Source organism: Mustela lutreola, chromosome 18 (genome assembly GCF_030435805.1).
Source record: "Mustela lutreola isolate mMusLut2 chromosome 18, mMusLut2.pri, whole genome shotgun sequence".
Taxonomy (NCBI): Eukaryota; Metazoa; Chordata; class Mammalia; order Carnivora; family Mustelidae; genus Mustela; species Mustela lutreola.
The window spans coordinates 7306509-7325927 of NC_081307.1; the positions used below are offsets into that span (position 1 = coordinate 7306509).

Sequence of the window (19419 nt, forward strand, 5' to 3'; positions counted from 1 at the left end):
ATATCAAGAATATGCATAGAGTTCATACAATTCAACAATAATTTTTTTAAAAAAATCAGATAACCTACTTAAATGGGCAAAGTACTTGAATAGAAATTTCTCCAAAGATGATATACAAATGGCCAGTAAGAACGAATAGATGTCCAACATCAATAGTCATAAGAGAAATACAAATGAAAATTACAATATCATCTTATACCCACTAGGATGACTATTCTAATAAAGAACTGAAAGCAGAGTCCCAAAGTATAAATTTGCACACCTATGACCCCAGAAGTATTATTCACAAGAGCTAAGACGTGTTAACGACCCAAATGTCCACTAACAAATGACTGTATTAACCAAATATGGTACATACATACAAAGGAATATTATTCAACCTTAAAAAGGAAGGCAGTCCTGTCACATGCTAAAACATAGATGACTGAAATGAGTCATCAATAAAAGACAAATATAGTATTACTCCACTTATATGAGGTATCTAAACTAGTCAAAATCATCAGAACAAGTAGAATGGAGGTTTTCAGAGACTGTTGGAATAGAGGAAAGAAAAGTTACCATCTAATATTGCAATATTGTGATAAGAAATAAATATTTCATCATTCAGATGATTGATGTATTTTTCATATGTATTTGGTCTTTGTCCACAGTTTCTGGTTTACAGCTCCCAAAACCCTTATAATTTCCTGTGTTGAGAAAGATTAAAGTGTCTTTTGTTATGTAAATGAAGTTAAGTTTTGAAGGCATCTAAGGATGGGAGCTGGTTGCCAGTGGAATCCATGTGATTCCATGTGGCTCTATGATTAGATGGGTGGAAATTTCAGTCCTGCTCTACCCTTCCCCCAACCCTCAGGGAGGTTGAATCAATTGTCAATGGCCAATGACTCAATCAGTTGTACCTATGCAATGAGGCTTCCATAAAACACAAAAGGACAGGATTAGAGAGCTTCTGGGTTGGTGAACATGTAAAGATTTGAGGACAGTGTGCATATAGAGAGGGCATGAAAGTTTGGCACCCTTTCCCCATACATCTCTCTTCTACTTGGTGTACCTGAATTTTATCTTTTTATAATAAAAGAGCAATCTAGTAAGCAAAATGCTTCTCTAAGTACTGTGGGCCACTCTAGCAAATTAATTGAATCCAAGGAGGGAATCTTGGGAACCTCTGATTTATAGCCAGTTAGAAGTACAGGTAACAACCTGGGCTTGCAATTGATATTTGAACTGAGTTGCCAAGGAAGAAGTCATTGGAACTTCCAATCTATAGCCAATTGGTCTGAAGCACAGGTGATAGCCTAAGATATCACCGAGGATAGAAACTGGCATATATATGGGGAGGGGATTGTGCATGCAGTCTTGTAGGACAGGACCCTTAACCTATGGAACATGATGTCATCTTTGAGTAGATAGAATTGAATTGAATTCTGCTGGTGTCCAAGAACTGCTTTTTGGTATAGGAAGAATCCGATCACCCACACTGGAAGCTAGGTGCTCAGAATACCAAAAAGAATATTAGCATTTCATATTTCCAAGATAAAAAAGTTCTGGAGATCTGTTTCACAACAATGTAAATATATGTTAATACTACTGAACTGCACATTTAAAAATGTTAAGATGGCAAATTTTGTTTTTTACCACAGTAAAAATCATTCAAAACAGCTTTATTCAAAACAGCCAAAACTTGAAACTATCAAATTATCACCAACAGATAAATGAATAGTTTAATATCCATAAAATGAGATATTAAAAACAACAGAAACTATTTTGTCTAAGTATGTTACAAATGCCATGATACTTTATTATTGTGAACTTGAGATAGTCAATTATCTTTTAAAAAACATTTAAAAGGGGGCACCTGGGTGGCTCAGTGGGTGAGAGCTTTGCCTTCGGCTCAGGTCGTGATCCCGGGGTCCTGGGATCGAGCCCCACATGAGGCTCTCTGCTCGGCGGGGAGCCTGCTTCCCCCCCTCTCTCTATCTGTTGCTCTGCCTACTTGTTCTCTCTCTCTCTCTGCCAAATAAATAAATTAAATATTTTTTTTAAAACATTTAAATGAAATACAGTATTTTATCCACATATTTTTCATTCCATCACTCTTCAATGCTTTGTTTAGATCCACATTTCCATCTGACATTATTTTCCTTCTACCTATAGTTTAGTATTTCCTTCAGTGCATATTTTCTACTGGCAAATTCTCTCAGATGTTCATATCAAAAAGAGTCTTTTCTACCCTTAATTTTCAAAATATTTTCATTGGTTAATAGAATGCTTACTTTACAGCTTTTCCCTCACATGTAAATAATGTAATTTAATTGTCAGACTTACATATTTTCTGATAAAAAGTCTGAAGTTATTCTTGCCATTGCTCCTCTGGACCCAATGTGTCTTTCTTCTCTGGCCACATTTAAAATATTATCATTAATGCTGGTTTTCAGTAATTTGATTATAATGTGCCTTCCCAGGTGTATTTCTTTGAGTTTTTCTGTCTTAAGATTTATTGAATTTCTCTGAACTTTGAGTTTATGGCTTTCATCAAATTTTGAAAATTATAAAAAATTTTTCTAGCATCCTCTCCTCTTTTTCTAGAACTCCAATTACAGATATACCAAACCATTTGATATCATCCCAGGAATTACTGGTTCATGTTTTTTTTTTTTTTTTCAATCCTTTTAAATCCTTTTCCTTCAGTTTGAATAGTTTCTATTGGTTTATTTTTAAATTCACTGAAATGATCTTTCATGTCTATTGAGTTGTTAATCCCATCCATGGAATTTTTCATTTTAATTATATTATTTTCCCATTTCTAGAAATCCCATTTGTGTTTTATATTTCTACTTTCTCTTATTATTATGTTAATATTTCTTAAGTCCCTGAGAATAATAATCACTTTAAAAAGTCCCTATCAGTAAATTATATCATTTTAAACATTCTAGGGTCTATCTTTATTGGCTAATTTTTTTTCTGGTATGGGTCACATAATTCTCCCTCTTTGCAGATTTCCTTACTTAAAAAGTTTTACATTAGATATTGTGGATATTATACTGTAGAATGTATAGATTTTGTTGCTTTCCTTTAAAGATTGCTATACTTTGTGCTGGCAGGCAGCTAAGTTACTTGCAAAACAGATTGATCAAGCCTTTTAAACTTTGAAAGGGAAGATTTAGAATATCCTTTTCTCTAGGATGAATTTACTGTTCCTAGTCAAGTAATGACTTTTCTGGGGTTTCTAGTGATAAGTTTAGTAAGTTACATGAATAGAAATGAATATGCAAACATTATTAACTTTCCTACACTCTAAACGTAATGGGAAAAGATCCCTAAACACACTAAAAAGAAACTATGGAATATAGAGAAATAATTTTAAAAATAAATATTCAACATCAAATGAAAAAGACCACCAAACTTTCCTGAAAACTATATCAAAGATTTGAATAAATAATCCAAGAAAGATAATTATAAAACTTGACATATATAATATTAATATTTAATGGATTTTTACCAACTCCTAATAAAACAGTATTATAGTTAGTGAGAATAGTCAGGTCAATAAATAAAACAGCCATTATACATATCTGACAAATGATAATATACATAGCACCACATCTTAGACACCACATGGAAATTAGAAGCCCAGTGGCCAAAAGGCAGAAACAACTTTTCCATTAAAATATATCTATCAAGAAGAGGTTTTAGGGCACCTGAGTGGCTGTTGGTTAAGCGTCTGCCTTTGGTGCAAGGTCCTGGGATGGAGCACTGCATTGAACTCCCTGCTCAGCAAATAGTCTGCTTCTCCCTCTCCCAATGCCACTCCCCCTGTTTATTCCTTCTCTCTTTCTCCCTCTCTTCCTCTCTCAAAATGAATAAATAAAATATTTTTTAAAAATGAGGCCGTGAAGTGTGTAAACCTGGTGATTCACAGACCTGTACCCCTGGGGATAAAAATATATGTTTATAAAAAATAAAAAAAATAAAATAAAAAGTTATAGATGAAAAAAAAATGAATAGAAAAAAATGAGGCTTTAACTCTTTTAAATGATTATCATAACATCAAAACAAAATATTTCAACTATAAGAACACAATACACATACAACATATTTTAGGTTTACGCTCTTAAAGTATGATTTAAACTTTTTTAACATAAACTGAACTTAGCACTGGATGTATATATTAGATTTGTTAAGATTCATCAGTATGACACATAATGATTTGCTTTTAAGTTTTTATTTAAATTTCAGTTGATTAACATACAGGCTAATAATAATTTCAGATTAAAATATAGTGATTCAACATACAACACCTGCTGCTCATCACAATCAAAATGCACTCCTTAATTCTCAACACCAATTTAACCCAGCCTCCTGCCCACCTCCCCTCTAGTAACCATCAGTTTGTTCTCTAGAGTTGAGAGTCTGTTTTATGGTCTGCCTCTCCCTTTTTTCCACTTTGCTCATTTGTTACAATTCTTAAATTCCACATATTAGTGAAATCATAAGGTATTTGTCTTTCTCTGTCTTTCTTCACTTAGCATTAATACTCTCTAGCTCCATCCACATCATTGCAAATAGCAAGATTTTATTCTTTTTTTGGCTGAATAATATTCCAGTGTGTGTGTGAGAGAGAGAGATCTTCTTTATCCATTCAGCAGTCAGTGGATACTTTGGCAGTTTCCATAATTTGGTTATTATACATAATGCTGCTATAAACATTGGGATGCATGTATATTTTGAATTAATGTTCTTGTATTCGTTGGGTAAATACTTAGCATTCTAATTGCTGAATTCAGTAAAGTCACAGGGTACAAAATCAAAATAAAGAAATCTGTTACCTTTCTATATACTAATAATGTAGCAGCAGAAAGAGAAACCAAGGAACCATTTATAATTGCATCAAAACCAATAAAACACATAGGAATAAACCTAAACAAAGAGGTCTTTCAAGACCTGTACTCTGGAAACTATAAAACACTAATGAAAGAAATTGAAGAAGACACAAAGAAATGAAAAAAACAACACTCCATTTGGATCAGAAGAAAAAATATTGCTAAAATGTCTGTACTACCCAAAGCAATCTACACATTTAATGCATTCCCTATCAAAATGCCAACAGCATTCTGGGGTGCCTGGTTGTCAGTTAAATAGCCAACCCTTGATTTTGGCTCAGGTCATGATCTCAGGGTCGTGGGACTGAGCCCCACTTCCGCCTCCATGCTTAGCACAAAATCTTCTTGAGATTCTCTCTCCTCCTATTCTTCTGTCCCTCCCACATTCACATTCTCTTTCTCTCTCTCAAATAAATTAATAAATTAATTTAAAAAAAAAAACAACAACAGCATTTTTCACAGAACTAGAACAAATAATCCTAAACTTTGTATGGAAACACAGAAAACCTCAAATAGCCAAAGCAACCTTGAAAAAGAAAGGCAAAGCTGGTCGCATCACAATTCTAGACTTCAAGTTATATTAAAAAGCTGTAGTGATCAACACAGTATGGTTCTGGAAGGAAAACAGATGGTCTTAGTAAGAAAGAGAAAATCCTCAAAGCAGCCCGGGACAAGAAGTCTATAACATACAATGGTTAAAAATACTAGATTGGCAGCAGACTTATCCACAGAGACCTTGCAGGCCAGAAAGAACTAGCATGATATTTTCAGAGCACTAAACAAGAAAAACATACAGCCAAAAATACTCTATCCAGCTAGGGTATCATTGAAAACACAAGGAGAGATATAAAGCTTCCAGGACAAACAAACTCTAAAAGAATTTGTAAACTCCAAAGCAGCTCTACAGGAAATATTGAAAGAGGTCCTATAAGCAAAGAGAGAGCCTAAAAGTAGTAGACCAGAAAGGAACACAGAAAATATACAGTAACAGTCGCCTTACAGGCAATACAATGGCACTAAATTCAATTCTCTCAATAGTTACCCTGAATGTTAACGGGTTATATGCCCCAATCAAAAGACACAGGGAATCAGAATGAAGAAAAAAAAAATCAATATGATGTCTACAAGAAACTCATTTTAGACCCAAAGACACCTCCAGATTTAAAGTGAGGAGGTGGAAAACCATTTACCATGTTAATGGACATCAAAAGAAAGCTGGGGTGGCAATCCTTATATCAGATCAATTAAATTTTAAGCCAAAGACTATAATAAGAGATGAGAAAGGACACTATATCAAACTCAAAGGGTCTGTCCATCAAGAAGAGCTAACAATTTTAAATATCTATGCCCCCATCATGGGAGAAGCCAATTATATAAACCTATTAATAACAAAATCAAAGAAACACATCGACAATAATACAATAATAGTAGGGGACTTCAACACTCCCCCTCATTGAAATGGACAGATCATCCAAGCAAAAGATCAACAAGGAAATAAAGGCCTTAAATGACACACTGGACCAGATGGACATCACAGATATATTCAGAACATTCCATCCCAAAGCAACAGAATACACATTCTTTTCTAGTGCACATGGAACATTCTACAAAATAGATCACATCCTGGGTCCTAAATCAGGTCTCAACCAGTATCAAAAGAATGGGATCATTCCCTGCATATTTTCAGACCACAATGCTCTGAAGCTAGAATTCAATCACAAGAGGAAATTTGGAAAGAACCCAAATACATGGAGACTAAACAGCATCCTTCTAAATAATGAATGGGTCAATCAAGAAATTAAAGAGAATTTAAAAAATTCATGGAAACAAATGATAATGAAAACAAAACGGTTCAAAATCTGTGGACATAACAAAGGCAGTTCTGAGAGGAAAATATATAGTGATAACCAGCCTTTCTCAAGAAACAAGAAAGGTCTCAAATACACAACCTAACTCTACACTTAAAGGAGCTGGACAAAGAACAACAAAGAAAGCTTAAACCCAGAAGAAGAAGAGAAATAATAAAATCAGAGAAGAAATCAAAGAAATAGAAAACAAAAAAACAACAGAAAAAAATCAATGAAACTAGGAGCTGGTGCTTTGAAAGAATTAATAAGATTGATAAACCCCTGGCCAGACTTATCAAAAAGAAAAGAGAAACGACCCAAATAAATAAAATTCATGAATGAAAAAGGAGAGATCACAGCCAACACCAAAGAAACACAAACAATTATAAGAACATATAAGCAACAATATGCCAGCAAATTTGACAATCTGGAAGAAATGGATGCATACCCAAAGACATATAAACTACCAAAATTGAACCAGGAAGAAATAGAAAACATGAACAGACCCACAACCAGTAAGGAGATTGAAGCACTCATCAAAAATCTCCAAACAAAAAAGAGCCCAGGAACAGACAGCTTCCTAGGAGAATTCTACCAAACATTTAATGAAGAGTTAATTCCTATTCTCCTGAAACTGTTTCAAAAAATAGAAATGGAAGGAAAACTTGCAAACTCATTTTATGAGGCCAGCATTACCTAGATCCCAAAACCAGACAAAGGCCTCTTCAAAATGGAGAGAATTTCTGGCCAATATCCTTGATGAACACAGATGCAAAAATTATCAGCAAAATACTAGCCAATAAAATCTAGCAGTACATTAAAAGGATTATTCACCACAACCAAGTGGAAATTATTCCTGGGCTGCAAGGTTGGTTCAACAACTACAAATCAATCAATGTGATACAATACATTAATAAAAGAAAGAACAAGAACCATATGATACTCTCAACAGATGCTGAAAAAGCATTTGACAAAGTATAGCAACCTTTCCTGATCAAACTCTTCAAAGTGTAGGGGGATAGAGGGCACATATGTCAATATCATCAAAGCCATCTATGAAGAACCCACCACAAATATCATTCTCAATGGAGAAAAACTGAGAGCTTTTCCACTTAGGTCAGGAACACGGCAGGGATGACCATTATCAACACTGCTATTCAACACAGTACCAGAAGTCCTAGCCTCAGCAATCCGACAACAAAAAGAAATTAAAGGCATCCAAATCGGCAAACAAGAAGTCAAACTATCACTCTCTGCGATGATATGATACTTTATGTGGAAAACCCAAAAGACTCCACTCCATATCTGCTAGAACTTGTATAGGAATTCATTAAAGTGTCAGGATATAAAATCAATGCACAGAAACCAGTTGCATTTCTTTACACCAACAACAAGACAGAAGAAATAGAAATTAAGGAGTCAATCCCATTTGCAATTGCACCCAAAAACATAAGATACCAGGAATAAACCTAACCAAAGAGGCAAAGAATCTACACTCAGAAAACTATAAAGTACTCACGAAAGAAACTGAGGAAGACACAAAGAAATGGAAAAATGTTCCATGTTCCTGGATTGGAAGAATAAATACCTAAAGCAATCTGCACATTTAATGCAATCCCTATCAAAATCCCCTCCATCTTTTTCAAAGAAATGGAACAAATAATCCTAAGATTTATATGCAACCAGAAAAGACCTCGAATAGCCAGAGAAATATTGAAAAAGAAAGCCAAAGTTGGTGGCATCACAATTCCAGACTTCAAGCTCTATTACAAAGCTGTCATCATCAAGACAGTATGGTACTGGCACAAAAACAGACACATAGACCAATGGAACAGAATAGAGAGCAAGCCCAGAAACAGACCCTCAACTCTATGGTCAACCAATCTTCAACAAAGCAGGAAAGAATGTCCAATGGAAAAAAGACAGTCTCTTCAACAAATGGTGTTGGTAAAATTGTACAGCCACATGCAGAAAAATGAAACTGGACCATTTCCTTACATCACACACGAAAATAGACTCAAAATGGATGAAGGACCTCAATGTGAGAAAGGAATCCATCAAAATCCTTGAGGAGAACACAGGCAGCAACCTCTTTGACCTCAGCCGCAGTAACATCTTCCTAGGAACATCGCCAAAGGCAAGGGAAGCAAGGGCAAAAATGAACTATTGGGATTTCATCAAGATCAAAAGCTTTTGCACAGAAAAGGAAACAGTTAACAAAATCAAAAGACAACTGACAGAATGGGAGAAGATATTTGCAAACAACATATCAGATAAAGGACTAGTGTCCAGAATCTATAAAGAACTTATCAATCCCAACACCCAAAGAACAAATAATCCAATCAAGAAATGGGCAGAAGGCATGAACAAACATTTCTGCAAAGAAGACATCCAGATGGCCAACAGACACATGAAAAAGTGCTCCACATCACTTGGCATCAGGAAATCACAAATCAAAACCACAATGAAATACCACCTCACACCAGTCAGAATGGCTAAAATTAACAAGTCAAGAAATGACAGATGCTGGTGAGGATGCAGAGAAAGGGGAACCCTCCTACACTCTTGGTAGAAATGCAAGCTGGTACCACCACTCTGGAAAACAGCATGGAGGTTCTTCAAAATGTTGAAAATAGAGCTACCCCACAACCCAGCAATTGCACTACTGGGTATTTACCCTAAAGATACAAATGTGATCCGAAAGGGCACGTGCACCCAAATGTTTATGGCAGCAATGTCCATAATAGCCAAACTATGGAAAGAACCTAGATGTCCATCAACAGATGAATGGATAAAGAATATGTGGTGTACATATATATACAATGGAATACTATGCAGCCATCAAATGAAATGAAATCTTGTCATTTGTGACAACGTGGATGGAACTAGAGGGTATTATGCTTTGTGAAATAAGTCAATCAGAGAAAGACAATTATCCTAAGATCTCCCTGATATGAGGAAGTTGAGAGGCAATGTGGAGGTTTGGGGGGTAGGAAAAGAATAAATGAAACAAGATGGGATCGGGAGGGAGACAAACCATAAGAGACTCTTAATCTCACAAAACAAACTGAGGGTTGCCAGGGGCAAGGAGGTAGGCAGAGGGTGGTGGGGTTATGGACATTGGGAAGGCGTGTGCTATGAAGTTTATAAACCTGGTGATTCATAGACCTGTACCCCTGGGACTAATAATACAATATATGTTAATTTAAAAATTAAAAATGTAATAAATAATTAAATAAATAAATAAAATAGTACTTAGGCTTGAAAGGAAGAATTGGGAGAGACATGCTCATACACTTATTACCACAGGATAAATTTATAAAACTTTCTGGAAATCACTTAAAAATTTTAGGTGATCTTAAAGGGGATTAGTATCTTATACTCTATAATCCACTTCTGGAAACTTCTCCCACAGAAATAATATACAAGTTTCTGATAAAAGCAAATTTCAGTAAAAAAGAAGAATCAAATATCATATGATATTGAACATATGGGACTGGTGAAAAGAAATAAAGTTATATAATATTATTTTCTATAACAATTTTTAGGCAATGTTTAAAAGATGGAAAAATTCTTAGAAGTGAAATGCTTTGGATAGAGAAATCATCTGCTACCCCCTGTACATAGTACCATGTCTTCTTGGTTGAGTCAATGACTAAATGAATGAGGCTACACATGTATACATAAACATATTTAGTGAATGAATGAATAGATTTATACATACTTATACATATACATATATACACTTGTAGATGCATGGAACAAAGAAAGCTTTCGGGAGAACAGTTAAGTCTGCATTATAAAAAATATAGTTAATTTTTTACTTTCTACTTTAGATTTCTAAATCTCCAAAGTCTTTCATGATAAATAAGTAGTACTTTTATTATGAAGAAAGAAAATAAGTAGTATCTAGGAATTTGAAGGAATGAAAATTTGCATCGTTAACAAGTCAACAATTGACCTATCAGACAAATATAGCCTCCAAATAAATTTTCTTTGACATGCCCAGAGTGTCCAGAGGAATATTTATAACACTCATTGCTCAAGAGGATTGGGGATAAAGGAGGGAGATGGGGGGGGAAGAGGTAGTTTTTTTACATTGTAAGTAAAATTAAAAGTGTTTTGGCATTTATGAAAAATAATTTGGCTTTAAGAAATCATTAAAATTTTGAATATATAGATATAGATATAGATAGAGATATACACACACACTTTAACCAAGTAGTCATACTACTTGGTTGATCCTGGTTATCTTCCCACAGCAACATAGGTTCTAGCATTCAAGGACATACATATACAAGGATACTTATTAAATCTATATCTCCTCATTTGGAAGCATCTGAGTGAAGCATTGTTGAATGAAAAAGTAAGATATGGAAAAGTGTGGTATGCCTATATGTATCTATATTATCAATCGATAGATGATAAATAGATGATAGATAGATACATGATAGATATACATTCAGCAAATATTTGCATTCCTACATTGTGCCCAGCAGTTCTGGGCTCTTGGTAACTAACAACAAAGAATACATGTCTATATGAATATAGCTCTGTACCTGAATAAATGAGTCTAGAATAAACAAAAAAGTAATGATACATGGTAGACTGATAACAAGAGAACACCACAAAAATTAATGTCATAACACTGGTATAATTATGTAATCCTATCACCAAAAATACATGTATACGAACACACATGTGCATGCACAGAGATATTCAAAAGAATAATCTACAATAAAAAAACATAACTTAGTAAGTATGACAATAGCAATATAACTATTTAATGTCCATGGTTGTATACCAAATTTGCCTTACCTGTTTATTTACTCTTTTGGCATATTTAAATTTGTGAACCCTGAAACAAAATTTTCAACAGACAGTATTTTTTAATTTGGATAATGATTTACACTTGTATTAGAATGTGAGGGGTTTTTTAACTTCCTATACACTACAATCTTTTTTTTCCTTATTATTCTAATATTTGTTATTGTACCATTGCGTGATTTTGACTTTATGCTAATTTTCTAAACGGCAACCTACATAAAGGCAATTTGCCTAGGCAAATTCACTCAATGTCAGTTGCCTTAACAGTCAATTCATCAAATAGTTACTTAGTCCTTGTAATGCCAAAAATTTAATCTCAGTATTTATATAGAAATATGATTGGCTGAGGGCACTTGGGTGGCTCAGTGGGTTAAAACCTCTACCTTCAGCTCAGATCGTGATCCCAGCGTCCTGGGATGGAGCCCCACATCAGGCTCTCTGCTCAGCAGTGAGCCTGCTTCCTCCTCTCTCTCTCTGTCTGCCTCCCTGCCTACTTGTGATCTCTGTATGTCAAATAAATAAATAAATAAATAAATATTAAAAAAAAAAAAGAATTATGATTGGTTGGATTGGTTGTCACTGCACTGGAAGACTTCTGCGAAGTTTTAGTAGAGCGGTTTTCATTTTGTTTTCAGAAAAGCATTTTAATAAATTTTCCATTTATATATGCCCAATTATATCTCTCTAGCTATAGCAGCAGAGACCTACTATTCAAATTTTTGTGAGAACAAGCACAGAACACCTGTCCTTGTCTGGCATGTGAGGAGCTTGGGGGTCACCACTCTATCCTAATAAGTAAAAAGCTGAATAAGCTGAAAATTAACAATTCTTCTATATCCATCAGAAAGGTGAAATCACAAACAAACTCTCACCTCCAAAACTGGAGACACAGGCAAATACACAAAGTCAGAACTTAACAAAACAGAAGCCCACATGGGAATCAGTACCAGAGTAGAAAAAATGAAACTGTCATTGATGTACTACTTGGAGGCTCCATTAGAGTTAGAAACTTCAGTGTGCTGTGGGGGTGGGGGGTCTAGTTATTAGAGTGTCCCCATACTTTTCTGAGTTTTACATCCAGAAGCTCAACCAGATTCTCACAGAAAATATAAGAGAAAAACTCCCTGTACCCACAGCAGGGGGAAGAGAAAAGGACCAGTTTTGAAATATGCAGGAGTACTCTGTTCTTCTTAACAAGACCAAACTTAAAGAGAAACTATTTTACCAGAGCCTAAAATTATTGAGCTTTTTCAGAGCCTAACTGACATAATGGAAGGGAAATGCCCAATTCCAGTCTATTCTAGCCATACTGTCCCACGTAAAAGAAGAAAAAAACTTACAAGCACTTGTAAAATTCACAGACCAGAGGCATAAGCTCATTAAAAGAATGAGACTTAATTATGATTACAGAATTCTACCACCCCCCACCTTTCCAACACAATTTACCAATACATTATTATTAGTTCCTTTTACTCAGTACATCATGTACAGCTACCAAGAAAAAAATCACGAGGCATACAAAAAAGCAAAAACAAAACAAAACAAAAACCACAATGTGAACAGAGCAAACACCAGAACCAGACTCAGCTAAAGCAAGGATGTCAGAATTATCAGACCAGGAACGCTAAGGGCTCTAATGGATAAAACAGACAGCATGCAAGTATAGATTGGTAATAAAAGGTGGAAAATGAAACTATTAAGAAAGAATCTAAAGGGGCACCTAGGTAGTTCAGTTGATTAAGTGTCTGCCTTCAGCTCAGGTCATGATCCCAGGGTCTTGGGATGGAGTCCCACATTGAGCTCCCTGCTCAGCAGGGAGTCTGCTTCTCCCTCTCCTTTGTGTGCACTCTCCCTCTCCCTCTCCCTCTCTCTGGAGGAATCTAAAAAGAAATGCTGGAGATAAAATTGTGAAAGAAATAAACAATGACTTTGATGGAATCAGGAGTAGACCTATAAAGCTTGAGGAAAGAATCTCTGATTTTGAGGGTATCTCAACAGTAACTTCCAAAACTGAAAACTAATGAGAAATAAAGACTGAAAAAGAACCCCAGGAATCCCAAGGACTGTGGCACAACTATAAAAGGCACACCATACGTGTATTTGGAATACATTATGAAAATAAAGAAATAAGAGATATTTAAATGAATAATAACTGAACATTTTTAAGGTCAGACACCAAACCATAGATCCAAGAAGCTCAGAAAACAACAAGCAAAAATTTCCACCTAGCTGTATCATCTTCAAACTTTAGAAAATCAAAGATGAAGAAAAATCTTGAAAACAGCCAGAAACGGGGGGAAATCTAGAGAGGTGCAAGGATAAAAATTACATTAGACCATTATTCTGAATTGACGTAAGCAAGAAGAGCATGGAGTGAAATATTTAGTGTCTTAAGAAAATAATCACCAAGTTAGAATTTGGAATCCTGCAAAATACTCTTTAAAAGGAAAAAAGAGACTCTCTCAGACAAACAAAAATTGAGATATTTGTCAAGAGCAGGCCTACCTTGGAAGAAATGACAAAAGGAAGTTCATCAGAGAAAAGGAAAACTATATAAGGCAGAAAAATTGTATTTTACATATAGAGAAAAGGAGCATTAAGGATGGAGTAAATGAACATAAAATAAAAACTTTTATTGTTCTTAATTGATCTAATGGATACCAGATTATTCAAAGTAATGATAACAACAAGTATATATGCTTTTGTGTAAGTAAAATGAATCACAACATGATATGAAGATTGGGAAATAAGATATTGATAATTTACTTATTATAAGATTACTTACACTACTCGTAGGACAGTGTTATTTGAAACTGGACTTAGATTAGTTGTAAATGTATATTGCAAACAGTAGGGCAACTACTAAAAAAGTAAACATAGTATATAGTATATACTACATAGTAGATAGTATATACTACTAGTATATAGTAGAAGTATAACTGATATGTTAAGAAAGGAGAGAAAACAGCATCATATAAAAGGCTCAACTAGAACCACAAAGATAAGAAAACAGTGGAAGACATAAATAGGAATAAAGAACAATAACAATAAATGGAAAATACTAATAAACATAGTAGACATAGATTAATATCTATTCTCTTCAAATTATTCTAAAACTACATGAAGAAAGCCAGCTCCTAAATACATTCAATGAGGCCAGAATTGCTTTAATAGAGAGCAAAACCAGATGTAGACAACACAAGAAAAACAAACAAACAAAAGAACTATAGGCCAGTATCGCTCATGGACACAGATGTAAAAATTCTCAACAAAATATTAGCAAACAGCATTCAACAACACATTTAAAAATTTATTCAGGTTGGCCAAGTGGGATTTTATTCTGGTGATTCAAGGATGGTTCAATATTCCCAAATTAACCAATGTGATACTATACTAGCAAAATGAAGACAAAAATAACATGATCATCTCAATAAATGAAGAAAAAGCATTTAATATTCAATATCAGTTTATCATAAAAAATCTCACCCTATACTTAACATCATGCTCTATGTTGAAAAACCAAGAGCTTTTCCTCTAAGACTAAGAACAAGACAACGAGTTCTACTCTCACTACTTTTATTCAACATAGTACTGGCAATTTCAGTCACCCCAATCAGACAAGAAAAAATTAAAATAATGCATCCATATTGGTCACTATTTGCAGATAGTAAAATACGATACATACAAAACCCTGAAGACTCCATCAAAAAACTATTTGAAGGCATAAATGAATTCAGTAAACTTTTAAGATACAAAATTAATACACATAAATCAGTTGTATTTCTATATAATAACAAGGAGCAGAAAGAGCAATTTAAAAAAACAGTCCCAGACGCCTGGGTGGCTCAGTTGGTTAAGCAGCTGCCTTCGGCTCAGGTCATGATCCCAGCATCCTGGGATCGAGTCCCACATCGGGCTCCTTGCTCCGCAGGGAGCCTGCTTCTCCCTCTGACTCTGCCTTCCACTATGTCTGCCTGTGCTCGCTCTCGCTCTCTCTCTCTGACAAATAAATAAATAAAATCTTTAAAAAAAAAAAAAAAAAAAAAAAAAAAAATAAAAATAAAAATAAAAATAAAAAAACAGTCCCATAAGAATTACACCCCTCCCCCCAAAAAATCTAGGAATAACCTTAACCTAGTTGATGAGAAACCTATATTCTGTAAACTATAAATCTCACAAAACAAACTGAGGGTCGCTGGGGGGAGGGGGGTTGGGAGAAGGGGGGTGGGGTTATGGACATTGGGGAGGATATATGCTATGGTGAGTGCTGTGAAGTGTGTAAACCTGGTGATTCACAGACCTGTACCCCTAGGGATAAAAATATATGTTTATAAAAAATAAAAAATTAAAATGGGAAAAAAAAAAAAGAAATAACATCTGCAATTTAAAAAAAAAAAAAAAGAAAACACTGCTGAAAGAAATTGAAGACAACACAAGTAAATGAAAAGATATTCCATGGTTATGAATTAGAAGATTGAATATTGTTAAAGTGTCCATACTATCCAAAGCAATCTACAGAGTCAATGCAATTCTCAACACAATACAGATGGCATTTTTTACAGAACTAGAACAAATAATACTGAAATCATTAGTATGGAACACAAGAAACCCTAAACAGCCAATGAGAGGTTGAGAAAGAAGAACAAAGCTGGAGGTATTAGAACCCCAGACTTTAAGACATGTACTACAATGTTGTAGTAATCAAAACAGTACAGTACTGGCACAGAAACAGACATGTACATAAATAGAACAGCATAGAGGGACCAAAATAAACCCATCCTTAAATGGTCAATTAATCTATAATAGAAGAGGCAAGAATATACAGTGGGGGAAAGAGTTTCTTCAATAATTAGTGCTGGGAAAATCCATGTTGTATATAAATATATATATTTTTATATATATTAAATATATATATATTATTAAATATAAATATATATATTATTTATATATAAATATATTATTTATATTAGTGTATATATATTATATATAGTATATATACTTTATGTATAATAATATATACTTTATGTATATATACTATATATTATATATTATTATATTATATATATAAAATATAATTTTATATTTATATAAAATATATATTATATTATATATAATATAAATATAAATGTATATATATTTATATATAAATGTATTATATATAAATATATTATAATGTAATATAAATATATTATATATATACTTTATAGATAGTTTATATATAATATATATAATTTATACATATACTATATATACTACATAAATAAACTATATACATAAAGGAATCTTATATTATATACAATATATATTTATAATTTATATATACAAATTAATTATATATGAATATATTAATATGTATAATTAACCAATATTAATATATATAAATATATTTATATGAAGTGTATATAATATAAACTTAATAATATAATATATAATTAATATCAATATAGATTGATATAATTATATATAAATAGTAATTAAATTAAATAATATATTAATTAATTATATAAGTTAATAATTAATATGAATTAAGTTGATATGAATATTAGTATATTTATATATTATATAATATATAAATATATTATATATTTATATACTTTATATATAAATATTATATAAATATAAATATATACAATATTATATATTATATTTTATAATATATAATATTTTATATATATATATGAGGGTGCAAGAAATGTGGAGCAAATATATCCATACAAGGTTGTAAAAAGACCCAGATATAAGATATAAGATAATATTTGCTAGCAGCAAACTGCTGACGACAACTAGTAAAGATTTAAGAAGCTAACTACTTCAAATGTGAAAAGAGCAACACAAAACTTGAGGAACATGAAGAATCCTGGAAACATGTTATTACCAAAAGATAACCATAATACTCTAGTAACTGAACTCAAAGCACAGAATTTGGTAATTTAGCTGAAAAAGAATTCAACAAAGCTATTTTGAGGAATTTAGCGAAGAGAAATCATAAAAAATTCCAGAGATACAGAATGTAATAAATGACAAGAAAAATGCAATAGAAAGCACCTATAGCAGTATAAAACAAACAGAAGATAGAAATGTTGATCCAGATTATAGAAACTTTTAAATAATCCCATTATAGTAGAACAAAGAAAACAGAATGAAAAACAATGAAGAAAATAACACGTGATCTAATGGGAAACCATCAAACATATATATTAGAATAATTGGCGTTCCAGAAGAAAGTGAGGAAAACAGAACAGAAAGTCAATTTAAAGAAAAAATAGGAGAGTTTCAGGGAAGATGGTTGAGTAGGAGGAACCTGAGCTCACTTCATCCCACAGACACACTGAGATAATAGCTACATATATGCAACTAACTCTGAAAATGACCTGAAAACTGGTAGAACAGATGATCCACCATAGAGAGAAGACTACATTTAAAAAGGTAGGAGGAACTTTCTAAATCATCAGGGTTTAACTTGGGAGAGCTTGAGCATGATAGCAAACTGAGTTCTCACCCTTAAAGAGTCAGCATAATAAATAACTTGACCTAAAACGCAGCACAGAAGCAATAGTTTGAAAAGTGCCTAGGATATACATTTACTTTTCTCAAAATACATACAGTATCTTCAGTAGATACCTCCAGGAATAAAATTGCTGGTGGGCACAATTTCTCTCCCCCAGCTTAGACAGCTGACACTTGTGGGAGTGCTTTTTCCTTCTATCTAGCTAGCACTGCATGCCCTGTCTCCACATTCCCCATCTGACTTGCCCTATCCGACCTGCATGCTGTAGCAAGCATCTCTCCAAGGAAGCTTCTGCCCTGCCTCACATTGCAAGCAACCCCAGCAGGGAAGAGTGTCTCTCCAGAGTGACTTCTGCCCTGGGGAAAAGGGAGATAACCACACACACCAGTATATAGCTCCAGCCAGGACTCTTAGCTGGCTGCACACAGAGGAAGCTCTGCCATTTGGCATGCTTGCAACCGTGGCAAAGAAGCTAATTGAGGATGTCTAGTAGACCTACCAGCCCCACCCACTAACAAAAACGTCTCAGTTGGCCACATAAAGAGCAAGCCCCACCATTTGGTGCACCCATAGTTGTAGCACGGAGGCTGACTGCAGGCACCTAGTCTGATTGCCAATCCTTTCTACCAGAGAACCTGTGGTGACCTCAGACAGGTCTCTTAACAGCACAGGAACCAAACCCTGTTCAGTGAGCCGACAATAGGCAGAGGAGGTTATTGCAGTTTGCTGGGCTGAGGCAAATATGGCCCAGGCACCATAGCAGGGTACATGCAGTCCACACAGAAGACACACAGAGTGCTGCTTCTGGTGACCAGGGGGCATTGCACTGCAGCGCACCACAAAACCTCTTCTACACAAAGCTACTACTTTCAAGACCAGGAGATGTAGCTGACCACCCTACTACATAAAAACATAAAAACAAACACAGAGTGTTAGACAAAATGAATAGAAGAGGAATATATCCCAAATGAAAGGGTAAGAAAAAATCATACCAAAAGACCTAAATGAAGGTTTTTTGACCTTTTTTTTTTTTTTTTTTAAGATTTTATTTATTTATTTGAGAGAGAGAGAAAGAGAAAGAGCATGAGCATGGGTGGCAAAGGGAGAGGGAGAAAGAGACTCCCCTCTGAGCAGGGAGCCTGACGCAGGCCTCAGTCAGGACCCTGAGATCATGACCTGAGCTGAAGGCAGATGCTTAAATGACTGAGCCACCCAGGCATCCCCAGTTAATTAGTCTTTAGAATTTACCCAAATGAACTGAAAATTTATTCCCATATTAAAAACTGCACATGAATGTTTATAGCTGCTTTATTTATAACCAAAAATGTGAAACAACCAAGATACCTATCTTCAGTAG

The 19419-nt window shown here is 34.1% G+C and overlaps 1 protein-coding gene across 2 annotated transcripts in view; it reads right to left on the reverse strand.

Moving 5' to 3' along the window:
• Positions 1 to 19419, reverse strand: part of ADAM32 (ADAM metallopeptidase domain 32) — a 183945-nt gene that overhangs the window by 23155 nt on the left and 141371 nt on the right. The gene's annotated exons all lie outside the window — the stretch shown is intronic.